Source organism: Notamacropus eugenii, chromosome 2, assembly GCF_028372415.1.
Source record: "Notamacropus eugenii isolate mMacEug1 chromosome 2, mMacEug1.pri_v2, whole genome shotgun sequence".
Classification (NCBI taxonomy): Eukaryota; Metazoa; Chordata; class Mammalia; order Diprotodontia; family Macropodidae; genus Notamacropus; species Notamacropus eugenii.
This window is the reverse complement of record NC_092873.1, coordinates 64,571,900-64,592,000: the sequence shown is the minus strand read 5'-3', so window position 1 is coordinate 64,592,000 and position 20,101 is coordinate 64,571,900. Positions and strand designations below refer to the sequence as shown.

Sequence of the window (20,101 nt, the reverse complement as noted above, 5' to 3'; positions counted from 1 at the left end):
CCCAGCGCCGGGAAGGGAAACATTGTTTCCAAGCCGGCCTAGGAGTTAGCACCACTCACCCGCAGAGAGCAAAGGCCTGGAGGTGGGCGGGACCCGGCTCCTGCCTCGCAGCCCCGGCCCAGGGGAGAGGGCGGGGCCCTCGTGACGTGGGCGGATTCGAATCCCGCCGCCCCGCCCCCAGCCCCCATTGGGGTTTTATTCTCCGCCCGCGCGCCCGCCTGGCTCCTCCCCAGCCCAGCCCAACCCGGTCCAGCCCCGCGGCGGAGCAGAGCCGGACCCAGACCGGCGCGCGCGCTCACTGTGCTACCAGTCTCGGATCCAGGCACGGCACTCGCTCGGCCGGGCACTCCAAAGAAAAGCCTCGCTCGCGGCTGCTGCCGTGGCGTTCCTGGTGATCCATCAGGGCTCCTCCACCCGAGCAGCAGCCCCGGCGGCCACCCCAGGGGAGAGGACACTATGGGAACGAGGTAGGCTGTCTCCCGGGCTTGTGGGAACCCGACACGCTTTACTCTCGGGGCTCCCGCGGGGTCTCCCGGACCGCCGGCGGTGGACACTCGCCTTCCTCCCAAGGGGCCTCTGATTCCTGGCTGCAGTCTGCAGATGCCCGAACCCGGCTCCTGGGGTGTGCTGGACATTCCTAGCACCCCCTGCCCCAGACCGCGAGCCACGCTCACACAGTCTCCCCACTCCCCAGAGCTTCCCTCTGCTCCCCACACTTTCCTCTGCTCCGATCCCGCCCTGTTTCCCCGACACGCCTTCCCCCGTGGGGCCGGTTTTGCCAGCGCTGGGCACGGAGCCTCATCTATCATCGCGCCCCTACTTTTTGCTCGTGTAGACTCTGCTGGCAGGTCGGGGAGGGTGCTCTCCTGCCCTCAGGTGGGCGCGCGGTATGTGTAGAGAAGGGAGCTCTGCCTGCCGGAGTAGGGTTAGTGGAGCGCCTGCGATGTGCGATCGCCAAAAGCCAGGGCCCCAGGTCAGGTTAGTGCTAGGAAAGAGGAGCAGGGACCGACTTGGAGTAGGCACCCAGTGAAGGTGGCCACACACAGACACACAGACACACTCTGTCTCTCTGTCTCTCTCTCACACACACACACACACACACACACACACACACACACACACACACACTCTGTCTCTCTGTCTCTCTCTGTCTCTCTGTCTCTCACACACACACTGTCTCTGTCTCTCACACATACACACACACACTGTCTCTGTCTCTCTCTTACACACATACACACACACACACTCTCTGTCTCTCTGTCTCTCTCACACACACACACACTCTCATTGTCTCTGTCTCTCTATCTCTCTCACACACACACACACACACTGTCTCTCTGTCTCTCTGTCTCTCTCTCACACACACAGTCTCTCTGTCTCTGTGTGTGTCTCTCTCTCTCTCACACACACACACACACACACACACACTGTCTCTCTCTCTCTCTCTCTCTCTCTCACACACACACACACACACACACACACACACACACACAAACCCTCCCGAAACACAAACACTTAACACTAACTCACACACTCACACCCTGGTCCCGTCTCTTCGGGTAGGAGGGGACAGTGCCCCAAGCACCCAGGGACAGCAGCACCCACGCACCCTGGCACGCAGGGAACCTCCTTGTCATCGCCCTGGCTTCCTGCCGCTCGCTCCCGGCGCATTGCTACTCGGCTGCTTGGGTTGTAATTGCGGGTAATGGAAGACCCTGGGTGCCCCGGGTTCGTCGCTGCACTCGGCCTTCACCCCACAGCGGGAAGCAGTCTCCCTGCCTTGGGCAGGACCTTCCACCCTCCCGCCCGCCTTAGGGCTGCCCTGCTTTGCGATTTCGTTGTTGGAAAGCCCCTGACTGGGGCCGGGGGAGAGGGCTTGTGGCTCCGAGTTGGTCTCTGGGAACTTTCTCAGGTTGCGTTCAGACTCTTTTCGAGCCTTCTGTAGAGCCCTGTGTTGGCGTCGAGGGTGGGAGACTGAGCACATTTGGGGTTCTCCAATAGATCACTTTTCTGTTCTTAAGGCTGAACCAGCAGCAGGGTGGACGAGAGCCTGGAGTCCCTTGGCTAGTCTGCGCATGGACCGAAAATGAACCGGCAGAGCTGTAGCCTCTACAAAGTTACAGCTTTTAGCTACTTCTCATGGCTTGCTTGGTCCCTCTCCTCCTGAATTTTCTCCTTTACTTGAATTTTTGCAATTGTTTTTAGCTTTAGCTAGAGCAGGGCCAACTGTCTGTGGAGGCAGATTTCAGGTTAGTGTGTGTGCCCACTGATGAACTCCCTACCCATTTCTCTACTTGGCATCTCCATCTCAGCAGGGAAGGGAGAAGGGGAAAGTCATCCTTACTTTGGGAACCCGTTGCACTCAGAATGACATGGTCTGTTGAAGAGAGGTGGCCTAGGGGACTTGCTCAGAATTACTAGTGAAAACAGTGGGCTGTCTGCTTTTAAACGTGCTTTCATTATAACCTTGGGGTGTGGGGAGAACAGTCATCTGGGAGGCCTGGAGGTTGCCTGTTGTGGTGGCAAGGATCAATCTCTTCTCTGTCCTTCCCTCCACTTAAAATCATGATCAAAATAAACCTTGAGCTTTCCAGAAAGGCTCAGCTGATCCTGACCACCCTGCACTGGGAAACAGGCTCTTCTCTACATGTTGCTGGGCTGGGCCCCTAACATGAACAGTAGTGACAGCAGCTGACATATCTAAAGGACTGAAGTGCTGGAGACCTGAGTTCCTGAGGCATCCAGAGGCTCCCAAAGCTTTGAAATGTCTTTTCTCGGGGTCATAAAACTAGCAGATGTCAAAAGTCCTCTTGACTGACCCAAGTCCTGGTGAAGGGGTGATACCTGCCAGAAAGGGCAGCCCCTGTGCCTGAATGTACTAGAGATAGAGAGAGGATCACCCTGCACCCAGTGAGGGCCGGCTTGCTTTTACCCTTTCAGAGGTCCTCTCCTAAGGCTTTTCCTAAGGCTCCTATAAAAAATAATGAATGTTTGGAAAAGCATTTGGAGGTCCATTAGCCAGGGAAGCTACTACTTATTAAATGCACACTATGGACCAGAGGCTGGATAGACAGACACATGCCACAGCCTGGTGCTGGCTCTGCAGACGGGAGCTCTGGGTTGGGGCAGGCTAAAAGGGCCATGATTTGGGGGCTTGGCCAAAGGTGTCCAAAAAATGAAGGTCGGTGAGAGGGGTGAGGATGATGGCCAGATCTTATCAGCCCCCTCTGGCAAATGCAGAAAGATGGCTAAGGGCGGGGAGGGAGAGGTAGGGAAGCTGTCCCAATACATAAACACAGAAACTGCCCTTGAGTGCTAGCCCCATGCCTCCTGATGGGAGGAATGTGAGAACAATTAGTCCTCCGCTAGAGAGTGGCTCACAGACTGATAAAGCTTGGCTTCCTACGGTTTGCTTTATGGCTGACTTGTTTACGAAATGAACAATGAAAATCGTGAGGCCTGGTGGGGGCCCCATCCGGGGAGCTGCCCCTAGCTGGAGGTGGCCTTGGGTTCCTAAGTCCCAGGATCTTCTGCAGGGTGGGTGGGTGTGTGTGTGTGTGTGTGTGTGTGTGTGTGTGTGTGTGTGTGTGTGTGTGTGTGTGTGTGTGTGTGTGTGTGTCTCTGTGTGTGTCTCTGTGTGTGTCTCTGTGTCTGTGTGTCTGTGTGTATCTGTGTGTGTCTCTGTGTGTGGAGGGAGAAGGCTGTACAAAGGGGCAGGCTTCCTGCAGTTTGCACACGGGGTGATTGTTTGCTCCAGCCTCTGGGAAGCCCTGTTTAAAAACATTGCCTGGCTCTTTAAAAGGGCTGGAGAGTCCTGGGGGAGGGAGCGGGGAAGGGGAGGTGGGGAGGCTTCATTCACTGCGTTTTCCAACCAGTCAATCAATAAACTACTTTGCCCTGTGCTGGCCACATTCATTTTAGGTGCCTAAGAAGTCATTTGGATCTGGAAGGGACCTTCTGGGTCACCTAACCAACCCCTTCATTTGACAGTTGAGGAAACTGAGGCCCAGAGAGATTGGTCCTGGGTCACTCAGATAATACACGGCCAACTGGGATTCAAAACTGGGGCCCAAGAGTCGAAAACCTGCTTTCCTAAAAGTCAAGCTCTCGGATTTCCTATTTTTTGAAGAATTACCTTCTCCAAAAGAAGCCACCATGGCTGACCAGGGCAGTCTGCTGCAGATCGTCCCTTCTGACTCCACACTGGGCCCATCTGACTCTGGAGAAGGGAGCTGCCTCATCGAGTAGATGAATAACTCTGTGAGGCCCTCAGGAGCCCTGGTCCTGCCCAGCCAGTGTCGCAGCAGACAGAATTTGCCATTATATGTACATGCCCTGATGTCTGGGTGTTTCCTGGAGAGAGACCCTTTAACTGGCTGGTCTGTCTGACTGTAGGGTGGTTGTGTCACAAGGCCCCTAAGGGCTACTGGGATGCTTTCTCTCTGCCTCTCCTCCACAGCAGTTTTCTGTTTACAGAATGCTGGCATAACCTTCCTGTCATTAGTGGGTCTGAAGTGGCCAGTACCTTCTCTCAGGCTGCCCCCAGGTCCAGAGTGGATGCATAGGATCAGAGATCCAGCTGGGACTCAGACCAACCCATCCAACCCCCTCTTCCCCATTTCACAGAAGAGGAAACTGAGGCCCAGAATGGGGAAGTCAGTAAGTGTCTGAACCTGGGTCCTGTGATTTCAGAGACTGTTCTTTCCATTTATGTATCTATCTTTCCACACAGCTATCTTTACATATGTACATATATGTACACACATATACACATATACAAATATGTATGAATGCATGCATGTTTTAGAGCTGGGATGTAGCTTCAAGGCCATTGTGTCCAACCCTTTCTTACTTTTCCTGTCAGTGAACACTTGGTCGGATTTGTGCCCAGCCAGCTAATAAATGGCAGAATTGGCATTGTCTTTCTGGGTCTTTGGGTCTCCAGGGTCAGCACACATGTGCCTTTTCAAATTCCTAACCTCTCTCAGGGTTCAACCCTGGTACCATCTCCCAGAGGAAGCTTTTTCTGTGTCTCTTCCTCCCCCTTCCTCCAGTCTTCCCTCCTTAGTGACAGTGCCCTTATCTTTATATACCACAGGCCTAGCTAACAGGTCCTTAGATTTCATCCTGTCCTAAATTCTTGCTTTATAGGCAAGAAATTGAAGCCCAAAGAAGGTTAAGAAGTTAACACTTCCGGGGCACAGGGAAGACACCCCATTAGGCTGAAGCCTGCCCTGCTGCCTTGGTTATGTTGGATAATTCTTACCCTCTCTCTTGAGATCTTGTGACCAGAAAGATTTTTATCCAAAAAATGTAAACTTTTTTGGCACTTGAACTGTTAAGCTTCACTTATCTGGAAATCTCTGTAGTCGGACCTAGTGGAACTCCCTTCCATGCCAGAAGAATGAGGCAGGAACTAAGGCTACATTTAAGTTTAACCTGTCATTGTTCAGTGGTGTCCAGTTTTGGTGACTGCCCTTGGGGTTTTGTTGGCAAAGATATTGGTGTGGTTTGCATTTTTCTCCAGCTCATTTGACAGATGAGAAAACTGAGGCCAACAGGGTGAAGTGACTTGGTCGAAGATCACACAGCTAGTAAGTGTCTGAAGCCAGATTTGAACTCAGGTCTTCCTGACTCCAGGTCAGGCACTCTAATCACTGTGCCAACCAGCTGACCACAATTTAGTCTAGACACCCAGAAATGCTTCCCAAGAATCAGAACTGTCCAGGAGTGGAATGGACTAACTCTGAAGGTGGTCATTGGCTCCTCATTAGAGGTCTTCCACCAAGGTTGGCCAGTCACTTGGTGGGTTCAACCATAAAGGCCCCTTTTGATTCCAAACATTCTTCCATTCCTTGACTCCACCAGTTGGATGTTGGAGCATGGGATCCAGTGTATAGTTCTCATCTTCTCTGCTCTAGGTCAGAAAAGCCTGAGAGGGGCAGGAACTGTGACAGCATCCCCCTCTGTACTGAGTAGTTACTTGACCATATTAAAAAAGGCCTAAGAGATTTGTGAGAACAGTGAACCCAATTCCCTGAGGCCCAAAGTGACTTCCTTATTAGAAGCTTCCCTGTGTCTCTGCTACTACTCATTAAGGCTTGCATCCATGTAGGCTGTGGCGCCAAGGAATTCCGGTAATGTCTTTATGCTTAGAGAGAATTGAGATGTTGCCGGAATGGCTGGGGAGTCTTACCCAGGCTGTGCAGGAGGTGCCTGCTGGCCCTTCAGGCACTGTGGGTCTGTGGTTTTTAGCAGAAGTTGCTTCTAGCCTCTCTGTGTATATAGGGTCCAACCACCTTCTCTTGGATTCTGATCCATGGCCAATTGAGACGTGATGTTGGAGAAAGCATCCTAGCAGAGCTATCCCAGGGCAAAATGGACTTTCCATAGGGGAACCCTTTTTGATGGGCCTTAGGCAAATGTTGGAGGCTGAGATCACATTTGTGAAGGATGGGATGGATTGATATCTTGCTCTGGGACACATAAATAGAGGTGACTCAGAGGTGCCCTCCCATTCTGAGATGCTAAAATCATATTGAAGTTGGTTTGGAAAACAAGCTCTCCTTTTGCATTATTAAAAATTGCTAGAATTATAAGCGAGATTGTAAGCGAGGCTCTGAGCATCTATTTGCTAGCTCTGCTTAGCCCTGTATCTGTGCATCTGGGTGCAAGAGTCTAACACAACTCACTATTTTGATCAAATCTCTAATTCTGCCTTCTAGGGTAGGCTAACTTCCTAAGTGGACATGTGTGCCCTAATCAGTGAAATTTTGGATTTATCCCTTCAGGGTCTTATTTTTTTGGGGTCTATTTGTAGTGCAGAAACTATTCTTTTTAAAGATGTCTTGTTTTATGTGCTTCCCCCCTTCCCACCACCACCACCACCACCACCACCATCATCATGATCATCTCAGGATTCTCCCACCCCAGCTGAACTCTCCAAAAGGGCAGTCAAGCCAAGCCAAATCCCATGTGGGGCACCTCTGAACTGTCAGTCTAATTGCCAAGACCTGTGGCATGTTTTCTCCATCAGCTCCAGAAGACATGACTGGACACTGAGCAGAGTTTTTAGGTCCTACATATAGTGAAGAAAGCCTTTACCTTGGGGTTCAAGTTCTTAGAAAAATTACTCCCAGATCCTGCCCCCTTCTCTCAGGTCAGTGTATATGAATCTTCCCAAGTTTCTGTTAGACAGTCCCTTTGATCATTTCTTGTGGGGCAACAATATTCACTCATGTACCTCCTTTGAGCCATCCTGCTGTGGAAGGGCATTGACTGGGTTTTTTTTTTTAATGACATTGCTATAAATAGTTTTTTGTTGATATGGTGGCTTTCCTTCAGTCTTTGATTTCCTCAGTGGCTACGTACTCATTAAAAAAGAACATGTACAGTTTAGTGACATTTCTAGCTTTTTTTGCCTGTTCAGATTTAAAAAAAAATTTTTTAATGGAAATACAGGTTTATCATGTCTGTACACAGTGATATTTCTAATTAGTTATTGTTTAGTCATTTCTGATACTTTGTGACTCTATTTGGGGTTTTGTTGGCAAGAATACTGGTGAAGTTTGCCATTTCCTTCTCCAGCTCATTTGACAGATGAGGAAACTGAGGCCAACAGGGTGAAGTGACTTGCCCAGGGTCACATAGCTAGTAAGTATCTGAGGCCTGATTTGAATTCAAGAAGATGAGTCTTTCCGATTCCAGGCATAGTGCACTGGTTTCATTAGCCTAGAGATCTTCTAGTGTAGAAAATCCCTTCAGTAGTGTAGATCTTCAAGCCTTTAAGAGAGTACGTTGGAGGCCGTGGTGAGTTAACACTTGATCAGCTAATAGCTTCTGTGTCAGAAGGACTGTAGTTTTGGACTCTCTACATAAATCAAACTACCTTTAACCTTGTAGCTAGGAGAGGCCCAAGTGCAGGCAGCCTGGACCGGGAGTGGGAACCTGGGGCAAGTCTCTGAACCCGACTCTGCCAGTTTTGACGTCTATAAAATGAAGATGCTGGTAGCAGCTACCTTCCAGGGTTGTTGTGAAAGATCAAATGAGATATTTGTAAAGCATTTTGCAAACCATAAAATGCTATATAGCAAAGCTAGCTTTTGCTACTATTATAGTTGCTGTAATAAAATGATTCCAAATTGCATTGTAGAATTGTTGGACCAATGCACAGTTCTGTTAACTGTTGAAGGCCTGTGCTCTCTCATGGGCATCCCCCAAAATACTAGTTCCCTTCTACATTGTGACTTTCCCCATTTCGGTTTCGATATGTTGTAGGGCAGCATGAGAAATTACGGTAGATTTTGTACTTTTAAAATTTCTTTTTCAGATAGTATTTTTATTTAACATTGACCTGCATATAGCCTATTTTTAGAATATACCCAAATATACCATATTTCATTTTTACAATATACCCACATTTTACAATAAGGGACTGTAAGCACCTCATAAAAGAAAAAAAAATCGGACTTCTGCTCAGGTATGAAGGGAAGACCAAAACATTTTATGCAGATTTTCCTGATCATGGGGCAGCCATGCGCCTAATCCCTCTGCACCTCCCTGTGGAAGGGTTAACAATATTTTTGTCTTTCAGACAATCTGGATGTGCCATCAAATTTCAGAGCTGACTGTATTCTCTTAGAGTTTAAACTGAATAATCTCCAGAAGATATCTACAGAGAGAAAGGGAGAATCGAAGCCTTCTTAGCTTGTTAGGTATACAGCCTCAACTCACCATGCCTTTGCTGAACTTTGCTCACAGGGGCCAGATGGCCCACTGGCTCATGGTCCTATGGGCAGTATGTCACTGCCCTGATTAAAACTGGGGCTTTCTCACTCTTCAGTCCCATGCCTTACTCACTATGCTACATCACCTCTCCTGTCCCGGATATGCTCACAAAATCCCTGGTAAAGTAAACAGCCACAAACCTGAAGTCAACAACTTAATATCTAGGTAACTCTGGATGAGTCGCTTGGGTGCCTGGAGCCTCAGTTTCCCTTTCTACCAGATGAGGACATTTGATAATATCTGGGCTTCCTTCTAATGCTGGGTGGCTTTATGGAATGGAAACTCCATGAGGTTAGGGACTGGTGAGCATTTTTCGGGGAGGTCTTTGTATCCCCAGCACTTCGCCCAGTGTTTGGCACATAGTAGGAACTTGAGAAATACTTACTGGATTAGATCTTTATTATGAGGAAGGCAGATAAAAGAAAAGAATTGTGAATAATGGTCCTGGGATTTTTGCTAAAATCTGCAGTAAAGATTGTCTGGTTGTTTTCTGGAGTCAAATACAGTTCAGTCAAATGAGAAAACGATGAGAATAGGAATTGTATCCCTGGGTTTTAGTTATTCTGCCCCGAGCTGCTGGTCCATTGGACAAAACCATATAATTGCCTCATAAAGGTTTGTGGAATGACTGGTGTTTTTTTAAAATTTCTTTTCATCGTGACACTGGAGGGGCGGGGGCGGCAGGCAGAAAAGATATGAGTTTGATGGCCCAGGGGATAAGAGTTCCTTTCCTGAAGATAGGAAAACTCATCTTGCTGAATTCAAATCAGGCCTCAGACACTAACTAGCTGTGTGACCCTGGGTAAGTCACTTTACCCTGTTTACCTCAGTTTCCTCATCCATCAAATGAGCTGGAGAAAGAAATGGCAAACTACTCCAGTATCTCTGATGAGAAAACGCCATGGTCAGGGAGTCCTGAAGAGTCGGAACTGAATGACTAAATCACAAGAAAGCAGAACTTCTCTTTGACAGATCTAACAGAGAGGGAGATGCTTTCTGGGTGCTTGATCCTCTGATGGCCCTTTGGCCTCATTGACTGGATCCTTGTCTCCTTGAGGCAGATTTGACGATTCCAACTCTTAACCTCTTGTGTGGTTCTTGCCCAATTCCCTCCATAAACAAATTCTGTAGGGAATTTTGGAAGCTACCTTCTAGGGTCTCCTAATGGTTGGTGGATACCAGTGTTACACTTCTGTTTGACCTCCCAGTATCTTAGATTTAGAGGTAAAGGGGATTCTAGAATTTAGCTAGTTTTCTAGAATATTTTAAAGTTTTCAAAGTCCTGTATTATTTATACATATTATCTTGTTTTATTCTCACAACCATCTTGTGAGGTAGATACTATTATTATCCTCATTTTACAGATGGGGAAATTGAGTCTACAAGAGATCAAGTGACTTTCACACAAGAGAGTATGTGAATCAGGATTTTAAACTCAGAGTTTCCTGACTTCCAAATCCTGCACTATATCCATTGTACCACTTAGCTTCCATTGCCCTTCTTTTACATAAGAGGAAACTGAGACCCAGAGAGATTAAGGTGACTTGTTCAGGGTCACAGATGAAAGAAAGAGCAGTGCAGGAATTGTGATTTTTCTGACAGCAAATCTAGTGTCCTTTTTGCCATCCCACAACCCTTCCCTTTCTTCCTTCTGACCAGATAATGACTCCACTAACAATGGCGCCTTTGAGCTTTCCCCTTGCCTTTGATGATCACCCAAACATTCTGTACCATGCTTTGCCTTCATCCTAGGCTGTATCTGGAGGTGCTGTGCTTACTCCGCTGTCTTACAGCCCTTTTGTCTAATCTCCATTTGACTGGGAGATTCATTGCTGTATTCTAGTCATGAGTCAGCTAACAAATGGGAGTTTCAATTTTATTTCCTTTGGGATAAAATTTCTTTTCCTTGGGTGGACTTGGATAATCAAGACCCCTAAGTCCTGGATGACGTTGGTTTTCTAAAATAACGAAAAGGGAAGCCTTGTGAAATACCATCTATCCTGCTCAATACTGTGTCAGGGACTGGGGCTGAGGAATACATGGGACCAGGATAAATGTTAGGGCTGAAATGACAGAAATGACGCCCATATTCTCGTGTTGAATGGGGAAAATCCTAATCTGGGAAGTGACCAGATTTTATCTAAGGCCAGGACTTCCCTAGAGCAATGAAATAACAAATGATGAGTTACGACTGGAGATATAAAAATACAAGTCAAATATCTTCTGTCTCCAAGAGCTATGGTCAGCTGGTGCTCAAGACACCCATTCACAGATGGACAAGTACAAAACATCTGCTAAGTGATATCAAGGGGCAGAACAGGCCAACAGCTTTGGGGTTCAGGAAGGGCCTGGCATCTGACCTGGGGAACTGGGGGCCCTCAGAGAGAGGTGAGGAGACTGAGGAGAGGATGTGTTCAGGAATGAGAGACAGCTGCCTTGCAAAGGCTGGGGGTGTGAGTGGGGTGGGGGGAGCCTCCCAGAGGGAGAGTCATAGGGCTTTCTTGTTGGCAAAGGGCTTTGTCCTCCCCACTACTTTGTGAGGGGCAGGTGGTATAAATATTATCTGTCTTCACTGGGGAAGGATGAAACTGAACCAAGAGAAGGGGAATGAGTCATCTCTGCAGTCCTGCACCCAGGGTGTCCCAGCAACCTGTGTCAGAGCTGGGCTTCAGATCTGGGGCATGGACAGCTTGGGGCCTGGGCCACCCAGCTGCAGGGGGAGGTCCCCATGCAGGCTCCATTTCCCTCTCCAAGCTTTCTGTCTGTGGAGCAAGAGTAGAGAAAAATCACTATTATTCTTGGTATTTAAAAGCAAGCAGTTGCTACAGCAGAGGTCTGTGTTCTGGCACTGAACCTTCTGAATGGACCTTTGGAATAGCTCCTTCAGTATGTGTCTATGCCTTTGACGTTTGTAAAGCGCTTTTTGTGTATCATCTCCAGACAGTGTCATGCTGGCAGTAAAGAGTCTCTGGGTTTGAATCCTGCCTCAGAAGCATGCCAGCTGTTTGACCCTAGGCAAGCCCCACCTGGCTGGGCCTCAGTTTCCTCATTACTGTAAAAACACCTATGCTACCTCTGGAGGTTTTTCAGTTGTGTCAGGAACTGGTATAACCCTAGGTTTTCATTCAAGCTCTGCTGTTCACCTCCCTCTGTAGGAGCTTGGGGGAGGGCCCCCAACTCTGGATTTTCTTCACCCGTGGAGGAGGAGAGGGCTTAGGATGGCTTAGGAGCCTCCTTCTGCTCCTCCAATTCTACCTGTCTGTGGTCCTGCATTTCTGTGTGAATTGGGTTAAATCACTGTCATTAAACTAGGCTTTATGATGGAAGAAGGGACTCCATTAATAATGGCCCCCATAAACAAAACAATCAGATTCTGTTGCAAAAGAAGTAGTCCAGTGAATGACTCCAATCCACTGATATTGGGTGGCAGAGGAGAGGGGATTGTTTGGAGAAATGGGGGCTGCTTAGTCTGGAGAAGTAAGCATCATGGAAGAGTGAATAGGGAGCAGTCACAGGACCTGGTTCATGGGTTCAGGTCCTATCTCTGACTTACACAGGCTACAGGACCATGGGTGAGTGGGGAGAATAGAGGGGAAGTCTCTTAGCATCGCCATAATCCAGGTAGTCTAAGCCCTTGCAAAGTAGAAATTCTCTTATAAGTCAAGCTATCACCCTTATAAGTCAAGCTATCTTTGGGCCTCTGGCAGAACAACCACAAAACAGTTAAGGATAGATTTGGGGGGAGTGGGAACATTATACGGATCCTGGTTCTAAGTTGTCTTCCCCCAAAAAATATTCTAGAGAAGAGAAAACTGGGAGATCATGGCCACCTTCTGATTTCTAAAGATAGTCATGTGTAAAGAGTGGGCTTATTCTGCTCTCTGGGAACCACTGGGGGCAGCTTCAGATTTGTGAAGAAAACCCCCCCTCAAATTAAAACCATTCAGAAGTGGAATGAGCTGCCTTGAGAGGGAGTGAGCTTCCTGTCACAGGATAGATGCTTAGGAGGTAGGTCCCTTCCTTCCAACTCTTGACATTCTATGATGGTGATTCTCTGCAACTCATTTTTCTTTGATCAGTTTTGAATTCTTAGGATAATAGGATTTTGAATTAGAAAGAGCCTTTCATAAAGACTGACACTTTTAATCTTTTATTTTTGTGGAGGAGGAAGCTTAGACCCTGAACAGGTAAAGGCATTACCTTAGGTCATAGTGAAGCCTTAGACTCCTTTGGGGAAAGCTTTATTTCTTTCATTCTAATTCTTGGAAACTTCTCTTTTTAGAAATGAAGGAGAACCTTGGGTTCAAGTCCAGACTGTTGCTGTTTCCTGAGTGATTGGGGGAGCTCTAAGGGAGGGCTATGAAGATGGGTGGGGCTAGGTTTAAATCAGGTCTCTAACTCATTACCCTGTCATCTTGAACCACTAACTTTCGTCCCGGTAAAGTGAAGGAGTCAAGTACCTTCAAGATCCACAGACCTGCCTGTTTAGGATTAGGGTCTCTCCAGATTTTTGAATACCAGGCTATAACTTCCCTTTAAACCACTTCCTGAGAGACTTCTTGCACTAGAGGCTAGAAAGCCAACCTGGAAGCCAGGGTTCAAGTCCCACCCACTCCTGTCAAGCATTAAAGGACCTACTATGGTCTAGGTACTGGGCTTAGTGCCTAAAAAAGGGCTAAGAATCCTTGCCTCCAGGGAGCTCACATTTTAGAAAAGGAAGCAGCGTGCAAACAACTATGTAGAAACCGGATTTCATACAGGATAAACTGGGGTAACCTCTGAGGGGACTCACATAAGGGGGACTGGGGACAGAAGTAGAATTTTAGTTGAGATTTGAGAGGAGCCAGGAGAGGGAAAGGAAGAGGGAAGGATTTCCAGGCATGGACAGTAAGTGAAAATGTCTGAAGTCTGGAGATGGCATCATCTTGTGCATAGAGTAGTCAAGAGGCCAGGACACCAGGGAATTTTATTTCTCCTCTGTGGGGAGAAGGGAGTTAGGTGTAAGCAGACCGGAAAGGGAGGAAGAGACCTGGTTAGGAAAACCAAGGAGAGGATTTGCTCTTTAATCTTGGAGGTGGGTGGGAGCCCCTGCAGTTGACTGAAGGGGGGGTAACTGAGGTAGACATACCCTATGGGTAAAACACTTTGATCACTGACACTTGGATCATTGTATTCGGACGGTGTGACCCTGGGGGAGTTACTTAACCCTTTAGTGCCCTAGGCAACTCTGAGACTTCGTGAGGGGGGTTCCCAGTATCCATGAAAGTGCTGGACCAGCCCCCCTTACTCCCTGAGGGAATCTGAAGGATCCCTCCCTCTAATGGAAGTGAGGCCTTTCTGTCCCTTCTTCTAAATGAAAGGACAATGGTTCCACCACAGTCAGAGTCTAGGCTTTGAGGGAGGAGAAGGAAGGCTTGAAAGCCCTGGGACTCCTTCCCTCCAAGTCAACGATGACCTTTTCTTGACTGTTCTGCTGAGATTTCTATGCCTATGTTTTAAATCAACCCTTGTGTCTTTGAGAAATAAACTTTGGTGTCTGGAGGACCATTAAGCCCTTTTAAAAATTCTGTTTTGCTCTTTCCTAAATGTAGAGTTTGTATTTGACAGTGCACCTATTTTTCCTGACATTTTTATGGTGATCTAATAGGTGGCATCCCAAAGTTGGCAGCCCATTATAAACAGAGGTAACTTGATTCCAGGACAGCTTCGTGGAGCTGGGAGCTGCAGAGCTATCCATCATGCCCCAGTAATCATCTTAGGCTTCTCTTCAGGCTCTAGGAAAAACACATCAAGATGAGCTGGGGATTGATGCAGACTTGAGAAAGGAGTGCCTGCAGTGGAGGGTTCCGATCTGGGGCCAGCCCTGTCTGGGGCCAGCGATGGAAGGATTACAGATACAAGTTGGAAAAGGCCTTAGAAGCTTCCTAATCCAACTTCCTGATTTTATAGGGGAGAGGGAAAAAAGCCAGAGATTCACACCCAAGGTCACTCAATTAATAAGGGACAGAGCAGGATTCACACCCAGATACTGTCTCAATCTTTTCTCATTGTACTCACCATGGTCCCAGAAGGCAGGAATTTATACACATGTATATATGTATGTATATTTGTTCCCTGGCACTTGGCACCTGGTTGGAGTTTAATAACTTTTTATTGGATTAGCTTGTATTGTAGCTGATTCTTTCCCACAGCTGATATTCTCTGGCTCTCATAGATTTTCTTCAAATATGGAATAGTTTTAAAAGGCAGCCATGGCACAATGGGTAGAGAGCTGGCCTCAGTCAAAAAAGATCTGAGTTCAAGTCAGTAAGACTGTGAGTTGCAGAACAGTTACTTCATGGGAATTCCCACACCTTCACTAGTATGGACACAGATCTGGACTGTAGTTGCCAACTGGGAACATGATTGTAGACCAAGAACTGGTCCAAGAACCAACTCTTATGGCATCTTTTTCTAGGAGATGGGAGTGGGGTTCTCTGGAAGCCAAGACCATTTCTGTTGGAAGAAAATAGACTTATTCATTGACAGCTTCTCATTATAAGAACATGCCTGAGGGCCTCCATAGGGACCCCTCAAGCTGTATCAAAGCCTTCCCAAGATTTAGACCTTTAAGGAGGTTCTTAGCAATGAGTGAGGTCTGTTGATTAGCTCCTCTCAGAGACTGAGTCTCTGGACAGCTTTGGATACATTTGTTTGGTATCTTACTGTGGCTTTCTGCATACCTTGAGAGTGTGCTCCTCAAGAACTCTTACAAAAGGAGCTGATGAGTCTTTGGGCTTCAAGGCCTGAGAAATTCTGCTGTTTTCTGATTGGATTCACACAACCTTATGAGGTGAGCATCAGAGATCACCCCTTCTAACAAGCCAGGAGATTGATGTTCATTCAAACTCTGTTATCTTGAGTTCTCCTTGTGATTTTGGTCTGGATGGAAGGAGACACTTCCCCAAAATGAGAGCTGTTCAAAAGGGAAATGGAATTTGTCAGCATCCCCTGAAAGCCTCCTGTCCAGCCTGTGGTCATACAACGTGTGCATCTAGTATGTGCCAGGCACTGGGAATATAGGTACAGTCAATGAAACCACCCCCAGAGAATGCTCAACCTCCTCCAAACCAAGTGGATTGGGTTGCTTGGATGGTAAAGGATTCCGTGTCATCAGAGGTTATTTGATCAGAGGTGGGGTGGCTGTTTCACAGGGATATTGGAGAAGTGATCCTTGCTCAATACTATTTGGGTTAGAGGGCTACTGAGGTCCCTTCTGAGCTCAAAAGTCTGTCATTAGGGTCTGTTGTGCTGCTCTTCTGGAATAAATGGGCTGGCCTACTGTGAATTTGCTTGGTCATCATGCCCATTAAGTCTCAAATCTAGTCAGTTTCATGTTGGGGTTGGCAGCCATGAGGTAGTTTCCAGATAACACAAGAATAAAAAGCATTGACCCATGCATGGTCTGTCTCTGCCCCAGACACTACAGTAAAATATTGATGTCATCCGATTAGTCATCAGGAACTGTACAGAAATCTTGGTTTGCTGGGTTGTTGTCATGACTTATAGACAAAAAGACTTCACCCCACTGCCCTAGTACATGAAAATGAACTAACAATTACTTTTCTGGGTTAATCATTATCCATTCCCTGGGGTCTCTTATTAAACATGGGTATACATCTTTTGGACTGTTAATGATTCAAGTCACCAATACTTTCATTGGGGGAGTCAGCTTATCAGGGCCCTTCTCTTGCCCTCCGAGGGCTGGGGGCAGCAGGAGCAAGCTGCTCACTAGAGGGGAAAAAGATTGGGGCTCCATTGGAATGAGGAGGATGGTTGAGTGAAGAGTTGGATTACGGTTTTGCCTGGGGCTGGTCCTACTGGTAGGAGAAGATATTGAATAACCCACTAATGCATTCAAATTTATTCACCTCAATTTCTTTTTCCCTCCTTAGCTTCCACCCTCCAAATCCATTTCATGCACCAAAAGTTACTAGGATTCTAACTCAACAGATTGAGAATTTCTTGAGGGCAAAACCTCAGTGTAATCTGTTACCTGTAGCTCCAAATACAACAATTCTATTAAAAATATGCCTTGTTGGTTGATGAATTCCAAAGAATTTTACTGCATCCTTTACTGCATCCTTATATGTAAAAGCTTTCCCTGGAGCAAAGTAATTGCACATAGATTCTGGATTTTTGAAGGTCCACCAGGGACTTTTGTCTTTTATGTATTAATTGGCCAATAGTAAAGAACTATCCCAATGGCAGGGCAAGCCAGGTCCAGTGGAAGGAAGACGGGACTGGGCTTAGAAGCCCTGGGTTCAAGTTCTGAGTCTCTAATATTCTAGCTGTTCAACCTTGGACAAATTTCTTATCATCTCTGATCCTCAATTTCCTCAGCTATGAAATGAAGAGAAAGGGTAGCTAGGTGGCACAGTGGATAGTGTGCCAGACCTGGAGTCAGGAAGACTCAGCTTCCTGAGTTCAAATATGGCCTCAGACACTTAATAGCTGTGGGACCCTAGGCAAGTCACTTCACCCTGTTTGCCTCAGTTCCCTCATCTGTAAAATGAGTTGAAGAACGCAGTGGCACACCTCTCCAGTATCTCTACCAAGAAAACCCCATATGGAGTCATGAAGGATCAGATGCGACTGAAATGGCTCAACAAGCAACAAATTTGTAGGGTAATGAAGAAAGTACTATGTAGAAATCTGTTTATATTTCATGTGAAGTCATTAAAGACCCCCAGAATTTGAGTTGGGAAAGACCTCTGATGTCAGCTAACCAACCCCATCCATACCCAAGGAGGAATCCTTTATCTCAACAATGGTGAGCTCTCTGCCTCAGAAAGCATTCCCATCCAGAAGTCCCAGCCTCTTTGGATATTCATGGTTTAACAGAAAGCAAGCTCTAGTTTTCTTTAATTCAATATAAGTTTTTGTGTTTATTCTGAGAACACTTCATGCTTATTTTCTCCCCTAATCATCCTCAGACACCTGCTCCTGCTCTCTTCTCTGGTTTGAGTCTGGAGAGTGAGTTTCCTGTGCCGTGACACCAGACTGACTCTCTTACTTGGGAAGCTCCCCTATTCTTCCTCACTGGGATCAGACTTGACTGTGGAGGGCCTTCTTCCCCCTTGTATTGAACTCTGAGGTTTCAGGCCATGGGATCTACCTGTACTCAGGCTAAATCCTCTGAAGTATTCTTTCAACACCAAAGAGGGTCATCAGGTCATGCCAGGCTTTGCCTGTTTTTCTCTTATGTAACCATAAGCAAGTTACCTTGCCAAAGTTCCTGCCTGACCTTACCCCTTTAACAATTCCTCCTGGTGAGTCAGTCTTCAAGTGATAATGGTCCTTAGGGGTTGTCCATGACCATCACACCTAGTACAGTATTCCCAGCTACAGTGTCCCTGGCAGGGTAGATCCATCATCCAAACACTGGTTGAGTTTGCTTTAAATGAGGACTGCACTCCCTACTCTGACTGTCCCCTCCTTGACAGCCACCTTGTGGAGTCCAGTTGTCCTGACTGGTGACTGTCACCATCCCAGACCAGTATTCCATGAAAGTCTGAGCTGCCCTCCTTTAATTACCCCTGCCATCTCCTTGCTCAGGGTCTTGCCCACCGCACAAATACCCTTCATTCCACACATTCCCCTCTTCTCTCCCATAGTTGTAGAACTATGAGCTCCAATTACATCCACTCTGCCATTGTTTCTGGATAGGTGGCATCCATCTACTAACCTTAGGCCCCACCCCATCTCCCAGTGTCCTTTTTGGACCTAAGTGCTTCCTCATCTCCGGGGGGGAGCAATGTTGTCTCCCTGATCTGAGGTGACCGTTTTAGGGACAGATCACTGCTTTTACTTTCCTAACACTGTGCTGGCCATTTGGCAAGCACTCTGTAAATGCCTTTTCATTCATTTGTGGGGCACCTGCCACCTCTAAGGCTCATGGTCGTTTAGTCCTTAGCTCTGGTAACTATAATCTCATGCTCAGAAATCTGTCTCTGATTTCCAGTGGAACAAAAGTATTTTTTCTTCCAATTCTTGAAAACAGTCATTATAGCTTCACTTAATCTTTCTCTCTTTTGATTAAACATCCATGATTTTTTTTTCAGCCATTCATCTTTATGAATGCTTTGTAGAACCTTTAACATGGTAAGTTATTTCATGAAAGTCACTCTACTTTGTCAGGCCAGTTTGAGCTTGACCCCACTGCCCTAGGCTGATTCTCAGTTATCAACATTCCTCTTAAAGTAGGGAGAAGTGGATAAGATGTTCTTGATGTTGGACCTGCTACGGAACAGATAAGATTGGTGGGGTTGGCGGACGTCTTTGTGGGGGGCAGGAGGGGAAAGACCAATTTATTTCCTCATCTGGATAGCTTAATGTCACATGTACACGTAAACCTGCTTGTGGTCAACTAAAGCTCCGTTCCCTCCAGCTCCTCCCCATCCCACCACAGATGAACTCTTTCCCCACACCAGTTAGTCTCTACCTTTTCTGCCCCGGCCCCATCCTGAGCAATTGTTTTTAAGCAGATTTTTACGTTTTCTAAATTAATTATGAGCCAAAATATAGAACCAGACTCTCTAAAACCCTGCTGAAAATGGCCTCTTCTTTTTGTTTCTTGGGGAATTTTTTTTCCAAACCTGGCTTTGCCTGTATTGTTTATCGCCTATGATAGTTGTACATAAATATTATTGTGAGACAACCCGGTGATACAGTGGATAAAGTGCTAGACCTGCAGTCAGAAAGACCTGTGTTTGAGTCCTGCCTTTGACACTAGCTGTGATGATGGGCACGTCCCTTAATCCCTGCTTGCCTTAATTTCCTCAACTGTAAAATGGGGCTGATACTAGTGCCTACTTCCAAGGGTTGTTGTGAGGATAGAATAACAATGTTTGTAAAGCACGTTGCAAACCTTAAAACACCATATAAATGCTGGCTTTTTATTATTACTTATTATTTATGTTTCTGCTTGTTGATTGAGCTGGTCTCGAGGGCTTGGGTAGTACTCTTTCATTCATTCATGAGCATCAAAGACTGTTTCTGCCTTTTCCCAGCTCTTAGCTAAGTGCATGCCCAGAGTAGCGTTTGGTAAATGTTGCTTGAATTAATGTATCACATGGCTGTTAGGTTGTACAGGCAGTGGGTGGGTGGGGTGGAGAGATGGGGGAGTCTGGAGAGACCTGTGTTCAAATCCCTCATTCATGTCCATTTGGTGATCTTCTTAAGTCATATCCGTATCCTCTGCAAGCCTCAGTTTCCTCATTTGTAAAATGGAGTTAATTATACTCGTAGGATTGTTTCCCTGAGGAAATGTAAA

At 46.8% G+C, this 20,101-nt stretch overlaps 1 protein-coding gene across 2 annotated transcripts in view; it reads left to right on the top strand.

Moving 5' to 3' along the window:
- The first annotated feature begins 336 nt into the window (after positions 1-336).
- The window catches only part of SH3BP4 (SH3 domain binding protein 4), a 126,097-nt gene continuing 106,332 nt past the window's right edge, over positions 337-20,101 (top strand). For both annotated transcript variants that reach the window (XM_072640690.1, XM_072640691.1), the window contains exon 1: positions 337-467. The gene's annotated coding sequence lies outside the window, so the exon portion shown is untranslated. The remainder of the gene's footprint in view (positions 468-20,101) is intronic.